The sequence below is a fragment of the Lethenteron reissneri genome, chromosome 40 (assembly GCF_015708825.2).
Source record: "Lethenteron reissneri isolate LAM-NWPU_2019-01 chromosome 40, ASM1570882v1, whole genome shotgun sequence".
Taxonomy (NCBI): Eukaryota; Metazoa; Chordata; class Hyperoartia; order Petromyzontiformes; family Petromyzontidae; genus Lethenteron; species Lethenteron reissneri.
The window spans coordinates 13017929-13042266 of NC_083818.1; positions in this window are offsets into that span (position 1 = coordinate 13017929).

The following is a 24338-nucleotide window of genomic DNA, read 5'->3' on the forward strand; positions in this document are numbered from 1 at the left end:
GTGCTGCGTTATCCCTTCGGCTATGAACCTGCACGCCGTGAACAGCTGCAATAGGAATCCCCGTGGCATTGTGTTTTAAACGACATGCCACTAACCCAGGGCGTGTGTGGTTTGTCCCGGCGAGGCGATGTCCAACACCAGCGTAGACGAGGCTCCCCCCCCCCCCTCCCTCTTGTTCTCGTTATTTTTCTCAAATCGCTGTGTGCCATCAACAACGGCCCGAGGTTTCCACGCCGCGCTCTGTTCACCAGTTGTTGTGACCCTCCACTCTGTCCCTCTGTCCGGTGGTCGGTGTGTTCCACGTCGACACGAGGAGGGTTGGTGGGTCACGCCGCACGTTGCGTGCAGCTCCACATCCCCGGGCGGCGTCAGTGGCGCCATCGTCTGCCCTGCCAAGGTCATGGCAGTACAGCAAGTGGGGTGTGGATGTAGCCTCTCAGCTCCCCGCAGGCCACGCAGGGGTTCTCCGGTTACTTCGACTTCCTCCCTCGTGTGTAAACGCTCATGAATGGTGTTGGTCAGACATCCCGATGTAGGATCACAGAGCTTGGGCATTTGTTGGCGCCGGTTCTGGCTGCCTTGTCTGTGGTTTACCGCGCCTCTAATACGAAACCTGTGCGCTTTATAAGCTCCACTACAGGGCTTTAGAGATACAAATGTGCATACACGACGGGATATACAAGTACCATATATGATGATTCTATTAATGATGCCTAAGATCTCAGACAGGCGGGTGGGGACGTTGGACGTTCAGTGCAGGCGATCATCGCCTTCTCCGAGAGGTCCCATCCGGTTTCCTAGGGCGTCTTTTGTGACCAATACCGAGCAGACGTCCAGCGGCCAGCAACAAGCAGCTCTGTCAATGCTAAATAGTTAAGAACGAACGCGTTTCTGGACTTCACAGCGAGTCTCTTTATTTGCAGAGCTTGTGGAGAGCGACAATTGCTGCAGCTGTGTGCTGGCTAACACGTGGCTGGCATTGAAGAAGAATTCGTCGCTGGGATGCATTTTACTCCACAGGGCCCGCATGTTTTGAACTCCGAGTGGCGGGTGGCACAGGGGATTGAGTTCAGATGAGGCTCGGCTGGTTGCAGTTTGTGAAGGAATAGCAGCAGCGTGGTGGAGGTCGTATGTTGACCATCTTTTGCATCATACGTAGCCAACCGTGCTAATCGGAGGTGCACGTGAAGGCTCCGACGCGCACGGCAATGATGTTTACACGGAGCGCCGATTCCTGACAGATCGGACGGTGCCTTCTGCGATTAGAAGCGCCTCGTGAGGATTCGTGCGAGAACGCGCTGACGTCATAACAACCGTGTGACTGGTGGCGAGTCGTCAACATGAGCAGACGCCTCGCCTCCTTCTTCACCCAACCGTCGCGCCACATACAAACTAAGATTAAAGGGGTATATTGAACACATCCCATCAGCCGCACGTCCTTCTGGGAGTGCATAACTTCAGCAGTATGGCAGCAATAGTCGCAACAAGAAAGCACGACTGCTGGTGAGACCCTCAAAGACAAAGACGGTCCCGAGTTTGCGTTCTAAAACCATTGCCGGTGAAATGATGCACTCCCAGAAGGCGTTGTGGCTTTTGAGATGTATACAAACAAATGCGATTTGATTTTGATTTAGAGGGACAGACAAGGGAATGAGGTGGCCTGTGCCTCTCCAGGATTGTGAAGGAGTTCAGGTGCGGGCGTGGATGTGCACGTGGCCTGCGATCCAACACTGGAGGCAGCCGCGAGGGTTGGTGGACCACCCGTGTGTGGGGCATTCCTTCACCGTGGTTCGTCCAGGAGGAGCCATCGCCTGGCTTGCCACGCAATTCGTATTGCTGATGTAAGATACATTTGTAGCGAATGATACAAATATGGCTCCATTTCAAAGGCGCTCAGACAGCGCGTGCGACTCAATCCCAGTCCCAGTGCTCCCGTGAACTCCTCTCCGCCTGTTCCGTCTGGGGGATCGAGCGTTGCCCCCTCACACGCGTGAGGTTTCTCTGGGTGCTCCAGTTGCTCCGGTTTCCTCCCAAATGTATAAATAACTCCACAATTGTCTGCTCATTTATTGCGTTACACAACGAAACGTTTTTAGTGAAATATTCACAGGGAGTAGCTTATCAACGTCACAGCATTAAATAATCATTAGACTTTATATTAAAAGATACAAGGCTAATGTTCGTATAATCACCACTGGAGGTGAAAAGAGGGACTGTCGAGAGAGCCTGTGGATAGTCGCGTGTGAGACCGTGTCGTGCTGGCCTCCGTGCGGGGCTGGCCTCTTTGGCGAGCCCCACGCGGGGACTGGGATTGGGTCGCGCTGTCTGTGAGGCCCTTTAAAATGTATCTGGGTTTCATTCGCTATAAAATTACCTGACATCGCCAATAAAAATATAGCTACGCTAAAAGTTACTGTTGCTTAATTTTATGGAGTACAGCAATCACCGTATGATAATTAATATAATTGATAGTCACAAGTAATCACCTCGCCTGGCACATTGCTCACTGACTTTTCAAAACAGCCGCCTGGATGCCGCAGTTCCCATCGTGTACCAACATGTGCATCTGAGCAGCGGGGTACGCACCAAACGATGTGTGCGGACGTGTTGTGAGCGCGACATCTGAGGTGTCGTTATATTTTATCACATTTCAATGGCAGTGGAAATTCAGTGGCGCGCCTTTCCAAACAATTTGCTTTGTTCCCGCAGCGGAGTATTTTTATTTCATTTCGGCAGCTTGCACGCCGCCCTAATTGGAACGGCATTAAAATGTAAATCAAAGCAATCTAAACCATCTTGTTTAATTTGCGCTGCATGTGCAAACACCCTCCTGGGCTATGATCAATTACAGCATCGGCGGAGGAGTCCTTTGCACAGGTACAACGGCGACCGCTCCACCGGTCTGTGTCAAAACTGACCCCCGTCTCGGGGCACAAGGCGGCTTCAAATACAGATCCAGATCTGACCAAACCTATGAATAAACCCCCATTCAAATATCTCGGCTGAAAGCAGGCGGTGTTCCGTCGGAATATATGGAGTCCAGACGCCGAATTGTCAGCGCCGCCCTGGCTTTAAAGGTCACGAGACCCAAGGAGGGCATTTGCCTGCCACTGGGAGCTGCCGATAGGTAATGTCCGATTTGCTTCTTTTTCGTGAACGGGCTCGTCCGCTCTCTTCATCGGGCAGCGCGCGGATTGCATCTCGCAGTCTCGCGCGTCTTCAAAAAACTTGTTTCTGCTGCCGCGCCGGGAGATAGGATCGAACCGGCGACCCCCCTAGACCGCAAGTCCGGTGCGCTGACCGTTGCACCACGGCTATGGCAGCTCCACTGAAGAGCAGTTCTCCATGCAGACGTCGAGCCCTCCTCTAACACGAACAGTGTTCTTCAACATAAGCGGCTTGTTGAAATTAATCTGCTTGCAATCCCTCGCTCATTATTGTCGGATTAGCTGCTTGTGCACCGTTTCTCGTTGCTCATTGTCGGCGCTTGATTGGAAGGAAGTCGGCTCGGCGCCCTCACAGTCCACATCCTTGTTTCGTTCCTTACAACTTCTGCTCGCAGGCACAAAGGATCAACTTCAATCGGCCAGCAACAAGCAGCAATTTTACATTTATAATACGAGTAAATGTTTCAAAGTTCAACATATTTCTTGAAATCAGCAGGGTTATTATTATTATAAGAGGTTGGGAAAAGAGACGATGGGAGGGAATTCCAAAGTGGAGCAGTGCAAGGGATGAAGCAGAAGTGAGGTGACCTGTAGTGTCGAGAGCGTGGGTGGTGTGTGGGGGGTGCGTGGTGCGTGGGGGTGGGGTGTGTGGGATGTGTGTGGGGTTTGTGGGGTGTGCGTGGTGTGGGGTTTGTGGGATGTGGGGTGCGTAGGTAAGTGAGTGTTGTTGTCACCTGCAGCGCGACCAATATGGATGCTAATGGTCGCGAAAGCATGCGTGTTAAACTGACGCTGTGGTTGAGACGACACAGTCCTCGACAGCGTGAACTGTGGACACGCGCCAGTAGCGATAGGAGACGACTGACCGCCGGCGAGCGAGTGATTGGAGTGAATTAGCGAGTGCTGGATCGTTCATCAACTTACCAACTTTATAATCTATCGAGTAAAGCAGAACGACGACTATGGAACGGGTGCTGCTCCACGCGTTCACTGCTCGCATGAGCCTCGGCTGCTTCTCTGCCGTGAAAAGCCGTCCCAGGGACTTACATTTATAAGAATGCAAGTGGCGGGATGCAGTGTGTGGGTAGCCGTGAATCTGCAGCGGCTCGTGGGGTGAGGCCCACGCTGCCCTCCCTGCGTGCCAGTCGCGAAACTCGGCGTGACGGGATTGTTGTCTTCAATGTGATTCGCATTTCTTTTTAGTCTGTCGTGTGGAACTCGCAAACATTGGCTACGTCACCTCACCACGAGTTGAAATAATATTGTAAATAGTTTTCCATTTTTCCGATATTGAAGTAATTTGAATTTCGATTTAAAGCTTTATTTGATAATGTTGTATTTGTATTATTTTATTATTTCCTTTCTACGTGACTTTACCGAAAGAACCAAGAAGATGAAGTAATTTGACGCGTATCAATAAAATAACGTGATTGTGTATGTTGAGGGACAGAGACATGGAGAAACGAGGCGCTATTGTCCGCGTATGTGTCTAGTGGTCCCAGGGCGAGGGGAAGATTCGCGAGGCGCTGCAGAGGCACCGTCGCTCAGGGCCTCGTCGGGGCGTCTTCGCCACGCGGCGGCCTGCGCGAGACGGCGGCGCTCGGGGTGGCCTCCCGCTGCGTCCGAGCGCGCGGTGCTGAACGCGGCGAGATGCTCCGCTGGGTTCGCGTGGACCAGCCAGGGTCCTCGCAGACGACGCGCGGCCGCTGTGTGCCCCCCCCCCCACGGGCGCGCGAGGCAGCGTGCCGCGGGTGCGTCGACAACGGGCGGGGCTGCCGCCCCCCCCCCCGTGTCCCTCTCGTTCGCGGGGGATGAGTGACAGTTTTAATAAGCACAAAGTGCCCTTTAGCACTCGGCCAAAAACATGCATTACTCTTTTATTAAAATATTTCATCTGCAAAATTCTTTGACAGAGCATCTCATTTGCCGAGGGTGTTTAGGGTGTCGATTGACACAACACAGCAAGCACTGTAATGTACATTCGAGTGTACATACACAAGACAAAGATCCCCCTTATAGGCTTAACACACTTTTGAGACAAGTGCTGTTAGCGAGCACCTATGAAGGCTGGCACGACACGAGGGGGTGGGACGTTAGCACCAGGCTCGGCCACCTTTGTCTCCCCAGCGCTAATGCTTACACACTGCATCGGTCACACATTTAAGGCTGAATCGACCTAGGAGAAACCCAGGACCGGTTCAACTATTCGTGCCTGGTGCCGGCCGTGAGTGGGAATCGAACTCGAGTGGCCAGGTTCGTAGCGCAGCGCGCTAAACGCTACACGAGACCTAAGACACATAAACATATTAAATTTCAACAGTGTGTATATAAATCTTGACTTAAAGCTTTCGTGACTGCAGGAATTCGTATTCTTTGGGTTTTTCGGTAAAGTCACGTAGATAGGTTCAAAGAAAACAATTTAAAAAATACGACGTTTCGATCGCAACAGGATGACGACCGCTTGTGTTGCGATCGAAACGTGAATTTACCGAAATACCCAAAGAATCTAATAGTGTGTCAATGTATACAATGAATATCTCATCCATTGAAATGCATCAACAAAAATCATTTGATGGCGCACACCGCGGGTTTTGTGTATAATGCACACGTGATGTAACAGCTGCGCGAGTGAGTTTTAATAAATAATAAAATATCGAATACATCTATCTATAGTCTTATTTATCCAGTAGTCGCAGGATTATTCAGGAGAGTCCTGCATTGGGTTTTTATTTTAAGACGTTTTCAGCCAAAGAACGAGGGGACAACGCTATCACCCTAAAATATGGAAACAAATGGCGATTAGTCAGTTTGCTGTTCTGCCTCCCGAAGAGCCAAGGTATGGCACCTCGACGCGCATGGGAAGGGAGTTTGACAACATATCTGCGTGTGATCCACCACACCTCGCTGCTCTTGGCTCCACGCAGTCCTGGAGGACAGGCGGAGGCAGGAGTGCGTAGCATCACATTGAAATCGGAGATGTAAATGGTTTGAGACCGGTGGCACGTGCGAGTGTGGGAGATCGTTTCGTGCAGAATCATCTCTCTGTCTTAATGAGAGTGCCTGTTGGGGTGCTTACTCCGGGGACCATTTAAACTGTTATCATTTAAGGACCGATTAAGTCCAGGGCTGAAAATATCAATGGGGGTATGCACGGAATAAAACGACACAACTTTTACAAGTTCCCCCACGAACTGTGCCTTGCTCTGGGCTGCCAGCTTGAATCCTTGAATCACACGCGGGCCTGTCACTGCAAACACAAACCCCTCGGTGGCACCACGCGCACAGCCCAGGCCTCAGCCCACCGATGTCGCGGTCACTCGGAGTGACCACTTCGGATGCATCCGGTACAACACAAGCTGCCAGCGGAGTCCAACTAGGCGATGATTTCCTTTCCGCGCTCGGCTCTGTAAAGTAACACGTGATTTGGTGCCTGGGCAGCTGAGCTGTCCCTTGTGCGGCACGGTGGCCGTGGTTGCTGACAGCCGAGTCGCGGGCGCGTGATGCCAAGGCTGCGTAGTGGCACGTGCCCTCGAAAGGATACACAAACTATATCGGGTTTGGTGTTCCACAAGCGATCCAGCCTGCTCTCAGCCATCTATTCATACCATCAATGTGATCCAGGCCCTCCAATAATCTCGCTCGAGAAACATAGATCATCATCATCTGTTTACTGGGCTTGTGGTACCTGGCTCACCTGACTTCACTGTTACCGTGAACTTGACTCTCGTTGATTCCTCCGCCCATGTTGAGGAGTCTCGGTCTACCAGACACCGACTCTTTGTTTCTCATCCACAGCGTTCACCACCACCACACTGCAGGTCACAACTACTCCAGACACTCGCTCAGCCACCCGCTCACCACACTGCAGGTCACCTCGCTGCGTCTTCTCCCGCACTGCTCGCCTTTGGAATTCCCTCCCATCGTCTCTTTTTCCCCAAGCTCGACGAATAACTTTGCACATTTTTAAAAACGTCTTGCAACTCTTCTCGAATACAACATTGATAGCACTGTTTGTTGTTGGCCACGTAACATTGTGGGTCTGCGCTCCGCAACGGCGCTAAAGAAAAGCACGGCTGTGGATTTCATGGTGGCTTTAAAATGTGGAGAGTGAATTGGAGAGTGCTTGATCCTCGATAAATCTCACCGCTTTATGTTGACTCTATCAAATACAGCGAGGAAGGAACTGGCTGCAGGATGAGCAATTATTATTTTTATGCCGTAGCACATTTTCCTGAGTGATTTTGTTTAAACTAGGGAACGGCGCATAATTGTGAAGCTGTCCTGTGCTATGAAGTGGGGGACACTGCACAATCGCACATTGTGAGGGGTCGTTATCTCTGTTGGAGCAACATTATTTCCCATAGTTTGCAACAAGGCCGTCATTATATTATATATGGGGGGACACAATATTCAAATATGCTCAATGTCCCCTCCCCCCCCCCCCCCCCAATATATTGCTATAAAAATAATTGCGATGCTATGTAAATAAAAACAACAATTAGTAAAACCTTGGCCACAAAACCTGGACTTGTCTTCATATAAATCAATGCATAGATTTCTGTTTATATGATTGTGGTTATGGTTGTACTTTATGAATCCCTTATATTTGCCATTACATGCAATGAAACAAGAAATGGTAAAAAAAAAGTCCATCCCATGTGTTAGTCACTTTTTAAATATTTTCGGCAGGAAATTAGTTTTAAAATTTAGATATTTTTCTGGGTTGTGACCCCCAGACACTCTGGAAGATTTGGTCCCCCCCAATGTTGACTCCATGGCTACGGCCTTGGTTTGCTAAATGTTTGCACAGAAATTAAATACCGCGATGATGGACTCATGCTTCAATCATTCTTTTATTCAAATAGTGAGACAAACCCGATTTGAGAATGCACAGACTCATTGAGAAGTTTAGGCTCGCACAGCACTGGTCCATGCATCCACGTGAGCTGCGCAGGCCCCTACCACCGGGCACGTAGCGACTCTCAGCCATACCAGCTCCCCGTCAGATTCTGCCGAATGCTGATGCCGATCGAATCGCATTGCGTGTGGACTGTGCTGGTCACGAGGAGACATCATTCCCCTCGGTGGGAAGTGACCGCAGGCCTCCGTGCTGTCGCAGTCCGAGGCACCTTCACCTGTTCAGAAGAATGTCCGGCTACGTTGAGATTTCACGAAGAAAGCACCGACGTACAAGAGACGAAACAAGGACCCCCCCCCCATAGCCTTCACAGACTTCTGGGGCGAGTGCTGTGAGCGAGCACCGAATGAAGGCCGGCACGCACACGAGGGGTGGGGGATCGGCACCACACACAGCAACGTAACAAGATATTTCTGAACATTTTATTTGAGGAGCAAAGGCGCAATCGCAATTGAGCAGATCTTCCCCACCTCCAGATGTGTTGGCGACGCAGTCAAATAAATAAATGAAATAAATAGCTAAATAAACAACTACATAAATAAATGAAGTGATGCACGAGGGACTGCAGCAAAACGAAATCTGAGCAAATGAAATGGAAATTGGAGCAACATCAACCAACGAGATATCAGACTGAGCTCGTGAACAGCGACACATCGCTCGGCATGAACAGGAGAGCCTGAGATCGCGTCATGCTGCCAGCCGTGACGAACGGATGTTAGACACGGCCATCAACAACGCAGCGTTCCAAACGGTCAAAACCACACGAGAAATAACCAAAAACCCCTTTCCATGCATGGCAAGACACGGGGTACTGTGCTGCAAATAGAGTAACATGGAGACGCGAGGAGAAATGCAGGGATTGGGCAGATAACGCATGCAAATGTCTGATTGTGCTCGGTGTGAAAACGAAGTGGCCTCGCGCAGAGTACATCACCAGCAGACATGAGCTCGGCGGATGAGCGGGCTGGAGAAACTATGGCAACCAAGGGTGGGCACGATTTGACTTTTAAAAAGAAAGGCCCACGGCAAAATTACGATGAAATCTGGATGCAAATTCAAGAAACCTCCTCCTGAGTGTTCGATAAGAGCGCCTCTGTCTGCAGAGTTTCCCAGCCGCCTGAAGCCAGCGTGCGCTCTTCACATTTCATCCCATTTAGTGTAAATATTCTCCATTGCCTCAACTTGCCTTAATCTCGTCACTCTCCTTCTTTAAGAACACTTAACTTCTCACTTTGCCTTGTTCACTGTTTTTTTTAAATTAAGTCTTGCACTTCCAGAAGGCCTTCTTGCTGATATAATGTGTACAAAAATAATTACAGTTGTTGATGTGGAGAGGCAAAATATGCACGGGAAAGAGGCGTCTTGCCAAATGTCTCCATCGTGACTCTTGCCCCACGATGCCGCCGCGTTGCCTCGAGGTCGTTTTCAGCGCGGATGCCGCGTCCCGGCCACGAGAGCGCTCGCTCTGCGCTGGGAACCCCCCTCCCTGCACTCCTTCATGCACTCCTCCCCTCCCTGTACCCCTCCCTGCACTCCTCACCTCGTCTGGGAGTTGCGAGGATTAAAGGCCACGCGCTTTCTTCCCAGCGGTCTCCGCATTCGTGGATTCTAATGAACAAAACAAATGCCGCGAGAGATGTCCTCGAGGTAAGAACCACGTGGCCGTCGGGCCATCTGGCGGCCGTTACGACGAGCCCCCCCCCCCCGCCGCCCGGGGCAGCGCGCGTGCCCTGGGAGAATTCTCTCGGAGAGCCCAGATTGTAAATGGATTTGCTCATTTAGCAGCGGAAAACAAATCCCCATACATTGCCGAATAAGCCCCGAAGCCACGGCAGCGGCGGTGGGTTTGCCATATGCTGTTGCTTGCGCGGGTCCATGCGTCCGTGGCAGGCCGACAGAACGGCGGGCGATGATTGAAACGCCGAGTGCCGGTTCTGCGACGCAAGCACGAGCCGGCCGGTAGCAAGTCGTGCGAAACATTGCGGTGTTTAAATGGCTCGCTCAATTACGTGAACGTACAAAACACCTGAATGCTGGGCTGATGAAGGAAGCTTGTGTTGCCTCCGAAACGTCGATTTAATTTAGTTTTCATTTATTTTATTTTATTTATTGTCTTACCTACGTGACTTTACCGAAAAAACCAAAGAGTATGAATCATTGCAGTCACTAAAGCTTCAAATCTAGAACTGGGCTGTCGAGTTGGCGATATCAACGCATTCACGTTTCCCGAGTGCTGCTATCACGAGACGGGAGTCGCCCTGTCGCTTCGCAGACGAGCACAGTCAGCCCGGCGTCTCTGGCAAGGTGCTGTCTGTCTTTCCTCCTCAAACACCGGAGAAGGCTGCACCACACACTCCGAGTTTGATGTTTGCATTGAGTTATTGCCTTGGGTTGCAATGTGTCAGGGTTTGCCCTGAACAGTGCGGGTAGCGGGAATTGATTTGTGCCAAGATCTGCTGGTATTGTAAAAAAATTGACATTACACTGCACAGTTTTGATAGTTCTAGGCCGAGCGAGACATTTGGCTGGTTTGGATCTCGAGTGCAAACGGTGAGGCACCTGGTTCCGCCCCTCTCCTGCTGAAACAGCAACACACGCGGCGTGTACCCCCTGGCCTCGAGCGAATCGTCGTTGGCTCTTGGCACATTATTATAAACCTCAACGGAAGACCGATCAGTCATTGTTGTGATTTTTTTTAATTTAAGAATAAATCGATGAATGCCAATTGACTGCTGCTGCTGCACGAGCATTTACGCTCACAGGACGTCAATGTTATTTGTGCACATCGAGTCGGAACAAAAACCTCCACAAGGATCGCTCCAATTGGTAATTCCTAGACGAGCGGAATGACGGGAGCGCCATGAACCGGTGGTTGGCCATCTCCCTGCCGGACACGGCGCGCTGGTGCCTGCCGGTTTCTCGAGCGACAGATGCCGGCGACGCGCTGCGCTGTGGCCAGGGTTGGAGAGTCTGCCCGGCTCAGAGCACGGCCTATCCACTGTGCTCTTGTGCGTTGTCGCAGGGGGTTGTTGTTGTTGTTGTTTAACACAGTGGCTGAGCGCAAGGCGACCTCGCTCTACAACCAACCAGGGTCCCGTGAGCCGTACCGTTGTCTCTTCTACACAGCCTGCACGTGGCTTTATCCAGCACTGCAAGCATGTTAGCTGCACTAGTCAGGTCGGCACGAATTAAGTTATTTCCTGCTCGAATGAGCATTGATGCACTGCTCGTATATTTACAGCCCTGCGTCGGTGGTGTAAATGTCACGTTCCTATGGTGGGGACGAGTCTGTCCGTAGGGAAGTCAACAATTGCACTAATTTCATTAACAGAGGAGCGATGATGAGCCGAGTGAACTTCGCAACCAGGGTTTGAACTCGTCGACAGCCAGAAGTTTGTACTGGCGGGAAACGCCTCTGTCGTGATGCGGGTTACCGAGCGATGTCTCGCACCCCTGGTCTAAGGGATCTGATAATGGGTTTTGAGATTTCAGAACCTTGCACCAAACGCCGAGTGGCAATCTGACTCGTGGCAGGGGTTTGTTTTGTTGAGGGCAGAGGGCACGGTGAGTCTCCCAGAGAAACGGGTGTCATCGTTCTGTCAGAGTCTACGAGTCCACCATGCTCTGTACAGTACACCGTGGAATTAGAATAGTTTATAAATACTTGCCATTTTAAGTTTTTTCTTGTCAAGCATGTTCTCTCCTGAACGAATGTATTTAGTCGTTGTAAAGAAAAAAATATATATATATAAGTAGATGTGCATCATAATAACACAAAACCCAACACCGATGCACAGCGCTCTGCTCTGCGTTTCCACACAGAGACTCTGGTCTCGGTGAGGCTCGGCTGCTTCTAACAAAGGCGTGCGTGCGTGCGTGTGCGTGTGTGCGTGTGCGCTTGTCAGCTCTGTGGTAGCGGAGTGGTGAGCACCACACCACGAACCCGACGACTCGCGTTTGATTGCTGCTCATGCCCAAGATCAGTGCCGAATATTTGAAGCGGTTCTGGACCTCTCTGATGTCGACTTCGCCTGACACGAGTGCATGGTGTGATATGTATACAGCTTCAGTACTGGGTAGACAAAGGCGTCTCGTGTACCGAATTGGCCTTAATAGGTTCTCGCTAACAGCACGTGCCCCAGCAGCCTGCATGGCTATACAGGGAATCTGTCTTTGTTGTATGTTATTAAGATTATCCTCAGCGATATTAAACATCTTTTGCATGAGTTATTTGACAACCCTGTTCATTTCATATTTGAATTGAAAATAATGTTCGTTTACATTTTTCGCAATATCTGTGACCATTACATACGGAGAACACCCTTTGTGGAGTGATTTGTGAACGACAAAAGATAGGCGGTGGTGGTGGTGGTGTGTGGTGGTGGTGGTGGTGGTGATGGTGTGTGGTAGTGGTGGTGGTGATGGTGGGTGGTGGTGGTGGTGTGTGGTGGTGGTGGTGGTGATGGTGGGTGGTGGTGGTGGTGTGTGGTAGTGGTGGTGGTGGTGGTGTGTGGTAGTGGTGGTGGTGGTGGTGATGGTGTGTGGTAGTGGTGGTGGTGGTGGTGGTGATGGTGTGTGGTAGTGGTGGTGGTGGTGGTGGTGATGGTGTGTGGTAGTGGTGGTGGTGGTGGTGGTGATGGTGTGTGGTAGTGGTGGTGGTGGTGGTGATGGTGTGTAGTGATGGTGGTGGTGGTGATGGTGGTGGTGATGGTGTGTGGTAGTGGTGGTGGTGGTGGTGATGGTGTGTGGTAGTGATGTGGTGTGTGGTAGTGGTGGTGGTGGTGTGTGGTAGTGGTGGTAGTGGTGGTGGTGGTGATGGTGGTGGTGATGGTGTGTGGTAGTGGTGGTGGTGATGGTGTGTGGTAGTGGTGGTGGTGGTGGTGTGTGGTAGTGGTGGTGGTGGTGGTGGTGATGGTGTGTGGTAGTGGTGGTGGTGATGGTGTGTGGTAGTGGTGGTGGTGGTGGTGTGTGGTAGTGGTGGTGGTGGTGGTGTGTGGTAGTGGTGGTGGTGGTGGTGGTGGTGGTGGTGGTGGTGGTGGTGGTGATGGTGTGTGGTGGTGGTGGTGGTGATGGTGTGTGGTGGTGGTGGTGGTGGTGGTGATGGTGTGTGGTGGTGGTGGTGGTGGTGATGGTGTGTGGTAGTGGTGGTGGTGGTGTGTGGTGGTGGTGGTGGTGGTGATGGTGTGTGGTAGTGGTGGTGGTGGTGGTGGTGATGGTGTGTGGTAGTGATGGTGGTGGTGGTGATGGTGGTGGTAGTGGTGGTGGGCGTGAAGCGAGAATGGTGAGAATGAAGAGATCCCACCAACAGACTCGTTACGAAAACCAATGGATATCATCACCGATTCGACATCTTTAATCGAACCAACCACGCGGGTTTCCTTAAACCCCTCTGCTGCTAGACCACCCAGATTGTATGGCTTACCAAAAATCCATAAAGAAGGGACACCCCTTCGTCCTATCGTCTCCACCATTGACTCACCCACCTACAAACTGACATGATTTGTGTCTGAGACCTTACAACCATTCACTGGTGAGACCACCTCAGCTGTACTCAACTCAGCTCACTTGGAATCGTTAATTAAGGACATCTCACTATCTCCAGGTGATTTGCTCGTTAGTTTCGATGTAGTCTCTTTGTTTACCAAAGTTCCTGTGCCTGACTCCATCGCAATCATTGAAGATTTGGTCCAACAAGGACTGCATGCTGATGTACCAGCCCTGGTGAGACACTGCCTCACCAACACTTACTTCACCTGGAATGGAACATTCTACAAACAAGTTGAAGGTACCCCGATGGGGTTCTCCCTTATCTCTAGTTGTAGCCAATGTTTTAATGGAACAATTTGAGGCAGATTCCATCCAGGCATCCACTCTACGTCCTTCCTTGTGGAAGAGATACATAGATGACACGTTCGTCATTTAGCCAAATGGCCGGCCGGCTCTGGGACAATTCCTCAACCACATCCATCCATACACCCAGCCATCACATTCACCATGGAGGTGGAAAAGGATAGCAAGCTACCATTCTTGGATGTTTTAATCGAAAATAGACCAGATGGCTCAATAGGACACTGTCTACATGAACGCCACCCACACGGATGCCTTCCTAAAACCCGATTCCCACCACCATCCAGCCCAGATGAATTCCCTCATCAAAAATCTACACCATAGAGCTCGATGTTTTTCCGACCATTATCACCTAGCCAGTGAACTGGAACACGTACACCAAGCTCTCAAGATGAAATTATATTCAGACCACAATCCGTTAAGCTATCACCCCAACCGTTGGGAAAAACCCATCTGAGGACCCAATCAAAACCATCACATTGCCATACATAGCAGGGGTCACCAAAAATATTTCTAAAATCATGGCAAACACAAGATCCAGGTCCGATTTCACACAGTACATAAAATTCTTGATCTGATCCCATCTGCGAAGGATAAGATCCTTGACATGCAATACCCCGGCGTCTACAAACTAAGCTGTCTGCAGCAGTAATTACATTGGGGAACTAAGCGACATGTCTCGGGCCATGTTCGTGAACATAAGGCAGATCTGACACACGGTAGGACCAATACCTCGGCCGTGGCTGGCTGATTATTGTTTTAATGCGGTGGGCTCACACGAAATTGATTTCTCTAAGACGAAGGTACTTTGCAAACTCACTGGCTATCAACAAAGAATCGTTCATGAAGCCATCAACATATACAGACATAGACACAATTGCAACTGAGAAGATGGGTACAAACTTAGCAATCATGTTCCCATCCTACCACCTTCCGATGTTAGTTGTTATTTTCGGCTCTTCGATTTTACATTAACAGGCTAAATTTATCACACTAACACAGCCACTTTCGCGCGCCGACCTCGTGGTTGCTGTTCTGCGATCTCCCATTAACATGCTGATCTCTCACATTAACATGCTAATCTCTCACATTAACATAGCCACCTCAGCGCGCCTGTCGTGGAGGCCGCTCAACGATCTTACATTAACATGCTAATTTTTACCTGGCAGCCCTTTGTAAAACCCACCACCGTCGCGGTCGCTGCCCACCACTCACATTAGCATTGGCTGCTGACATTTGGGCTACGCCCATTTCAAACCTTTATAAACAGTTTGCTTTTAGAAGCTAACCCCCTTTTCCTGAAGATGACTGCTTGTGTTGCGATCGAAACGTCGTAGTTTTTGTTATTTTCTTTGAACCTATCTACGTGACTTTCCCGAAAGACCCAAATAACAATAATGAGAATGGTGGTGTTTGATAGTGATGATTGTGATGGTGGTGGGGACAATGGTTACAAATCTTATACGTAACGGCCATTTTTTTACCGTGCTCCATTTTGCAGTGAAAGTGAGGCCACGTGACGTAGCGTGGCAGCGCTGGGCCCTCTGAGCCCTGGCGGTCTCACACCTTGCGCTACGCGCTACTCGCGTGACGTTCACACGCGCTGCGGGCATTGCGCAGCAATTTGTGTTGATGTGGATTTATTTTAACAGCTGCATGATGCAAAGTCAAACTCTTGTCGCAAACAATTCCAGGAAATTAAAACAGTCGTTGTTTGCAGCAAAGGAGAGACCGGCGGTCCACGGCTCTCACGCGTGGCGATGGGTGGTGGTGGTGCACGTATACATTGGACAATACACCTCATTCCCATCTCTCGCCCTCCGCATTGTAAATACGATAATGTTTTATACATCCTGTCAGCCACATCCTTCTGGGAGATATGGGGAGGAGGCTTATTATCTGATTGTTTATTTTGTTATTTATATTTTCCATAACTATACCAATGATTTATTTGTGTGATCTATAGTTTCGCATAGACCTAAGATGCACATCTAACGGAAAGGGTCCTTGCCTATAGGCATCTGGCAGTCCACCAACATTGGCTCAAACAAGCCCAACACTGAATGCCAATACTAATCCAGTGTTTTCTTGTTTGCTTTGAACTTATTCTTCAGAAATTATGCATTCCCAGAAGGCCGTGTGGCTGATGGAAATGTGCAAGAATTGTCTTTATTTGTTATGAGGTGTGAATGAGGCGCGTTGTCTGCTTATGTTTCTTGTTAGTTATTCTCCAGAGCGACGTGAATGATTGTTTTCGGTACAATGTTTCAGTTATTCTGCACAAGTCATAGGAGCCAGCGAAATGCAAAGCAGTCTCTACGTTAGATCAAATAACATTACATGGAAGCATCTTCAGACGGAATCAGATTGTGTTTATACCAAATCCATTTTTCATTTGACATATCCATGAATAACTGGAATTGTCACATGCCATGTTGTTTACTAAAATACAGTTTGTGATGAGATACATTTAATCATTATGTGAACGTAATCACAGGTCAAGATGAAAAACAAAACACCGGAGCCTTTGCCATGAAAGATATCTCTGGCCATTCGTAACATTGTTATTAACATAATTCGTAACATCTGCCCCATTACCCTCCCCCTTCACGGCTGGCTTAGGTCAAGTCAAGCGACGTCATGCTGCTCAAACGAGCATTGAGTCGGTACTCATTTCCCACTTACAGCCCTGAGTCAGTGCTGGAAATTCCGCATTTGTAAGGCTGGGGTGAGTCTATCCATCGGGCGACAACTGTGGACTTCCCCACAAAGCGGCACTAGCTCTGGTCACCAAGTGAATAGCGCAGGACGCGAACCGCCGCCCCTCTGCTCCCCACGTGCTCGCGCAGAGACATTGGTTGGTGTGAGTCAGGTGGCTGGGTCCCAGGTTGGTACGCTCCAGGGATTGTCTTGATGCTGTGGTGGATCGTGTGCTCCATCTCACTCCATCGTGCTCTAGGAACTAAATAAATGAATATGCTTGGTGAATATTGTTGTGGCAATGGAATGACAGTTTCACTAAAACCACGCACCTACTGAGAGGTTCTGGACGTGTGCCACGACTACATGGGACGATTCTGTAGCAGAGGAGAACAGGGTGTTCTTTATTTGTATCTGATAAGAAGTTGATTCAGCAATGTGGTGTGCACACGAGACTAGTATTTCAGTTATTTTATTAAAATATTTCATCTGTAAAATGCGTTCAGAAGGAACGCCTCAATTGCGAAGGTGCCCAGGACAGTGAGATCGAGTTGCCACCCACGGGGCGAATATTCGGGAGCGTCTCGATGCCAAGCGACGTGTGGCCTTCTCGAGGTTGGGGAGAGTTGAAGTGGGAGAGAGAATCAAAGGCACATTCGTGCTTTCCATTTAATTGGCCAAAGATTGCTGATAAAATTAGCACCTCGGTTTTTTTCTGAAAGATGTTTTGTTCCCATTTGGCGAATGTTCACTGCAGAGTCGGCTACCAGACAGACAGTGGGACATTCATTTGCGTCCGAAGGGAAAATTCCGAATTAAATTTAAATTTGAGCAGAAAAATGTTTCCGTCCACGGTGCCGCCCCAATTTGCATAATAGATTTCGTCTGAATTGCACAGAAAAGGATCAATCATTCAGTTAAGCGTGCTGGGTGCACTTGACTTGAGCACACAGGAAAATGTTGGCCGACTCATTTTGCTAATCAGTGTGCAGTTTAATTAATCCCCCGTACCTGTGTGAGGAGCAATTTCCATGGAAATCGATCCCCGAGCTCATAAAACTGAAGCCTCGTGCTCCTGGCCGAGGTTGCACTCGTGGAATATTAATGGCAGAGGCACAAGGAGGCTGCTTTAATTGCCTGACCTCAGCTGAAGGTGACTGCCGACGCAGCAGACCCCAGCACAGGCCAAGCAGCATCCCACAGCTTACACACAGTGTCGCCATGTCTGTAATGGAGGACCTCCTTCCTCGCCGCACCGGATCGAGTTCCGAGTACAGCAGCAGTCGGGGTGATGGATGATCCCAGCACTCGTTCGCTCCAGTCTATCGTTCACTCACCGGCGCGGTCAGTCGCCTCCGCATCACTCTCTCGTCGCTACTGTCGTGGACGGTGTTCCCGTGAAACTCGCTCATCGATTCCTCCACCCATGTTGAGCACTCCATCTACTAGACTCCGACTGGTTTTTCCATCAACCACCACGCTGCAGTTCACAACAACCCACTCGCTCACTCACCCACGCACTCATTCACGCCCCCTCTCACCCACCCACCCACCCACTACGCTGCAGGTCATCACACTTCTCCTTCTGCTTCTTCCCTCGCATTGCTCCACTTTGGAATTCCCTCCCATTGTCTCTTTCTCCCCAACATCAGCTCCATTACCAGCCCTTGTCCCTCCATCCATTCCGTCACCTCCCTCACCGACAGCCGCTCCACCACACCCACTGCCGCTCCTCTTTTGCCCCTCAGTCTACCGCTCTCGCCTTGCACTGTAAAGTGCCCTGGAAATGGCGCTATTTTAATCCAAAATAGACTATAATTGATAGGTTTTTTTACCCTTTCAACTGGTACAAAAACTGACACCTTTATACAAGGCATCATGTTTGCAATAACCACAACACAAGCAGTCAAAATGGTAAAGGAGGTCTCATTGTGTAGAATAGAATAATTATGTTACTGAATTATAAAAAGATGACTTGTCTGTTTTAACTGTGATCGGTGCCGTTCGTTGCTGGCCGCCAGACGCGTTGGGCCTCTGTGCCTGAGCTCGGCAACTGTTTAGACACCAAGTGGACATGAGGGTGAAGTTGCCCGGTGTGGCCCGCGTCTGTGACCCACGAGAGGTCATCGTCGTAATCGCGTTTCTCTGCCCTCGACACGAAGGCGAATGGATCACTTCCATTGCACGCGGCGCCTCAACCGCGCGGGCCAAGCTGCTGGCGGTGGCGGTGGCCGCGCCGATGCGAGGGGTGGAGGGTTCACGGGGTCACGCGGCGCACACCGAGGCCGCGCCGACAAAGGGCACGTGTCATCACCTGGTCGGGGGCAATTCGGAACTTGCCCTGTGATGTCACCATGCCACGTTCCTCTGGTGTAATTGGCGCCAGGTGTGTCTTTATGATCTCTCCAACAACCCAAACGGATCGCTCTCTTCATGCTCTCATTAGACAGGTAATAGCCATTCCTCTAGCACCTGACGGAGCTTACAAATGAAGGTTATTGTCAAACGAAGGTTACTTTCAAGGGCTCGCCTGGCAACGCAGAGTCTGCGAAATCGCTGCTGCCTTTCCAAGTTAAACAATAAAACGAATATTCATCCTCAGTGAGTATCATTCCACTGCCAGATAAAGGTCTCCCCAAGCCTATGGCGTCCGTGTTCATGTGGCAGGCATTGACGTGTAACCGAGATGTGGTGCCGGCATTGCTGTGTTGAACTCCATGCTGCGCGGTGTTGAGAGACCTCGGCTGACAGACGTGTCTGCAGTAGAAATACACAACCCGAGCCAAGCCGCCGCCTCTCTCAAGTTTGCGATGAAATAATCAGTCTAGAACCTGCACATCGATTACATCGCTCCATCTCATTAGCGGACGGGGCTCGGACAAGTTCCATCCACAGCTGCCACTTAAAAACAGGCAGCGTGCATGTATTCTCTTAATCAGTGTGCGTGTGTAGTTGAAACCGTTAAATATTGAATAAGTCAATGCTTTATCAGATGTTTTGTGTTGATATGGTGCGTTCATAATTGATACAGTCGTAGCGATGGGCAGTCAGTGGAATGGAATGCACAAACGCCCCTGCCGCGCAGACACGCACGTGTGGGTGTGTGTGGGTGTGTGTGTGTGCGTTCCTTAGCCAGTGTACTCCGTGTGTGTGTGTTTGCTCGTTAATCGTTTCTGCAGTAACTGCGTCACCTGCAGCTATAATGCCACCCCCTTCTGGGATCGCGAAAAGAGTGGAGCACCGCGGACATCCAAAATAAATATCTCCTTATTCAAGACCCAAATATCGCACCTCCTGGCTTTGACATTCCTCGCAGACACTGGTGGTGGGGCCATCAACCACACCAAAACATCACAGGCCGATGTGCACGTCTTTATAAATGGGAAAACTAAAAATAAGCCCGAGTGAGCCTGTGGCTATGCAACCCAAACTGTGGACCGCAAAGTCAACCGCTGTCGTCTGCGTTCCTTCGATGCAGGAGGAACATGTAGCAAAACTACACGAACTCTCTCCTGAAGCCATCTCATCGTGGCCAGCAGACCTCTACACTGGCATCGAACTCCTGAACATTTTGCTGCCATTCGCACGAATAGAACGACGCGTCAATGTAGCCACGGACAGGGAACCATTTTAGGATACACATACATTTACCTTCCACGAATTTATCCAAAAACGATTTTTTGCAACGATTCTAGATTTGAAGCTTTCGTGACTGCAAAGATTCATATTCTTAGGTTTTTTCGGTTAAGTCACGTAAGTAAAACATCAAAATAAAAATAAAATAAAAATAAAAATCACGACGTTTCGGAGGCAACACAAGTCTCCGTCATCAGGTGGGACCGTCACAGCCGAATTAGCTGCATCAAGTGAAGCAATGATTCAAGATGTAATCCCTTATAAGCAAGTTGAAGGGAGGTGGAGAGGGGGGGGTTGGAGAGCTTATCAGACTGTGGTAGCCAATGAATGGAAACGTATCGGGGGGGAGGAGGAGCGGTGATCAAAGACTGCACGCAGTGCTCAACACAATGAATGGAAACGTATCGGGAGGGAGAAGGAGCGGCGATCAAAGACTGCACGCAGTGCTCGACACAATGAATGGATTCTAGATTTGAAGCTTTCGTGACTGCAAAGATTCATATTCTTAGGTTTTTTCGGTTAAGTCACGTAAGTAAAACATCAAAATAAAAATAAAATAAAAATAAAAATCACGACGTTTCGGAGGCAACACAAGTCTCCGTCATCAGGTGGGACCGTCACAGCCGAATTAGCTGCATCAAGTGAAGCAATGATTCAAGATGTAATCCCTTATAAGCAAGTTGAAGGGAGGTGGAGAGGGGGGGGGGGTTGGAGAGCTTATCAGACTGTGGTAGCCAATGAATGGAAACGTATCGGGGGGGAGGAGGAGCGGTGATCAAAGACTGCACGCAGTGCTCAACACAATGAGTGGAAACGTGTCGGGACGGAGGGTGAGCGGCGATCAAAGACTGCACGCAGCGCTCAACACAATGAATGGAGACGTGTCGGGACGGAGGGTGAGCGGTGATCAAAGACAACCTAATTGTGAGGAGGAGGCCTTGATCCAGCCGCGGATTGACCATGGCTGATGATTCATGGGTACACAGCGTAGGAGCCTCAAGGCAGCTGCGATGCGTGTGTGTAACGTCGCCGCCGCTGATGGACCATCACAAGAATGGCTCGCTGGGAATCCACGATCTACATTGAAATGTCAGCCGCTTATTAACCTATGTAACCTAGTTATTTTCTTTACCAGGTAAGGCCCACAGTTATATGGCTCCTTTTCGGAAGCGACCTGGCCATAAATGATAGCTTAACGAAGTGGCTTATCATGCGGAAATGTATTTGTAGCCAAATACTCTAAATCCACGTTTCTAGATGTGGAGGGAAAACCCGGAGGGCCCGGAGAAGAATCCACGCGACCACGGGGAGAGACACGCAAACCTCGAATATACAGCAGCAGCAGGCGTCAGGTCATGATCGAACCCACGACCTCCTGTATATCAGGCAAGGTAGTTAACATCTCCTAGCCACCGTGGCGCCCTTAAGTCAAGAACTATCATAGTACTCCAACAACAGCTCGGCGCTTCTGTCCCTGAATCACACGCAAGTGTCGCCGTGGCGAGAGTGGCACCAGGCGGCCCTCTCGCCCAGACGGAGCCGCTGCGGCATGGAGCGGTCTCCCCCACACCACGAACGTGTGATGCCACCGGTCTCCTCGACTCGTCGACATCGCGTTCTCACTACAGCTCGCTCCCGCAGGCGGCACGGCTCGAGTGCATTCCACACGGACCGGCGGCGTTGTGCTCCACGAAATCATCTGTGTCGTTAGTCACTCGCGTGACTGCGGGAGATAATCCGTGTGCACATGCATCGTGGGGGCGTCTGGTTTTAAACGTGTGTACGCGTGTCGTTGCGTGTTTGCTCTGTGTGTGTGTGTTGGGGGAGGAGGGGTGTGTAGTGCGATGGTTAGCGCGCTACGAACCATCCCGGGTTCGATTCCCGCTCAGGGCCAACACTGACGATTGTGAACCGCTGCTGGGTCTCTCCTAGGTTGACTCGGACTCAAACGAGTACTTGGTGTGGTGCATAATCATTGCCACTAGGGAGACAAAGGCGGCCGGGCGTGGTGCTTGGCCATCCGCTTGTGTGCCATTCTGGCCTTCGCAAGTGCTCGCCGACAACACTTGCTCCCACAGTGTGTCAAGGCGACAACACGGGGGCTGTTGGTCAGTGCACGTGTCTTCACGTGTCCGCTGGACGCCCGTGCAGACGAGATGTCTCAAGAGATGATGATTCAGGTTCGACATTTTAATTAATAATCGTGTCCATCCCGTGCTGTAACTCCGATGAAGCAGCTTTGCTTCAGCAGCTGCCTCTCGCATCTTCAGTTCGGGTCGCGCGATCTTCGCCTCGCCACCGTTGCCGGTAAACACCGCAACGCGGGCCCTCTGCACGTCCGGCCACCACCACTACACCACAATTCATTAAACCCACGGCATTGTGATTAACTCGCCCAAGCCAAACTCCATGTAATTGCATGCCATAACTTTTTAAACTAATAACCGTTTCTTTACCGTCTGCTTTTATGGTTATTATAAAGCATTAGGCATTTTTAATTACGTTGATTCACAATGCTCAGAATACACATTTTAAGTTGCTCATGATTAGCGCCGTATTTTAACGCGACAGCGACCAGAGGCGCGACGACCCTTCTCTGCCCCACTGCGACACGGCTAAGGGAGAAGGCGGCATCCTGCCAGGGGTAGCTGCACGGTAACCGATTCCAAACCGGTTTCCAGTCGAATGTTGAACTTGAACGTGGTTTTGCGTCGCAACATTTTACCCCATCTCACGCGACCTGCCGGTCGACTACGGAGATGTGAACTACCTAGCCTGCTCTACAGGAGGTCGTGGGTTCGTGGGTTCGATTCCGACGCTGACACCTGGATATTTAGACTTTGCACGCCTCACTCCCCGTGATATGTGTGTCTGCTCTAAACAAGCCACTTGATTGAGCTGTCATTTGTGGTCAGGTCGCTTCAGAAAGGGAGCTAAGCGAGCTCTTTCTGGTTAAACAAAGACAGCCTTTGCTGCCACTCCGTTAGCAGTCTTGACCATCGGTCACCACCCTTCGAACCGTGCCGTATCCCGCTCAAGCCCCACTCAGTTATTTAAGTTTTCTGCACACTTTTTATAAACCGAGGCTGACTAAGATATGCGTCTGAGGTTGGCTCACAGTGGGAAAGGTGGCAGCCCTAGGCTGTACACCTTTGCACCCACTGCAACTAAAAAGGAGTGATTCCCTTTCGTCTAGTTTTGTGATCCATCTGTGTTGCTGCGCTGGGAAACAGAGCGAGGATCTAAAGCCAGTGAATCTCTTCCCCAGGGTGAAAGATAAACACTGGCACGTAATCATAGTGGTCTTTGGAACTGGCATGGCGATCAGAAGTATTGTGGAGGCAGCTCGTAGTGGCAGAACGTGGCTGAGTGCAAGGGCTGCGACCTCTGCCGCGTGTCTGACAGCGACTCCTCGCTCCGCGAACGGCTGACACAGCCCCTGACGAGCTCAGTTCCAGGGTCTACCCCCCCCCCCCAGTCCTCCCGCTCCGGACCACCTCTCACTCCCCACACCCGCGCACGTCCCAGGGCACGGCCGATGACGATCAGGCCGCTCTCCACGTGTTGTCTGTCATCACGAGAAGACGCATTAGCTAATAGGGAGACCGATTAAGCAGGGGAACACTGCATCAATCACTTACCCTTATGAATACAATTATTAGTGCAAAAGGGCAGCAGCAAATTGTACATCTCTGCTCGTGCGATGGCGCTGCGTGTAATGCGTGGGGCTGCGTGTAATGCGTGGGGTCTACGTGTAATGCGTGGGGGCTGCAGGGACGCGATGCCACTGCGCCACTGACACTAAGGCAGCACTGCCGCGTGTAGGGACCCTTCAGACCGAGTGGGCTCTCGCATGCACACACTTGGCGTATCACCGGCATTGGTTCGAGCAAGCTTGACGACTGATGAGACGAATGTTGAAACCGGTGCAGAATGTTCTCGGGTTGAACTAGGACTGCTGAAATGACGCATCCCAGAAGGCCGCGTGGCTGGCCGATGAAATGTACAGTATATAAATACATATAAAAAAAATAGTGTTTTATATTTACAGTAAGGTGCCAATTATATTG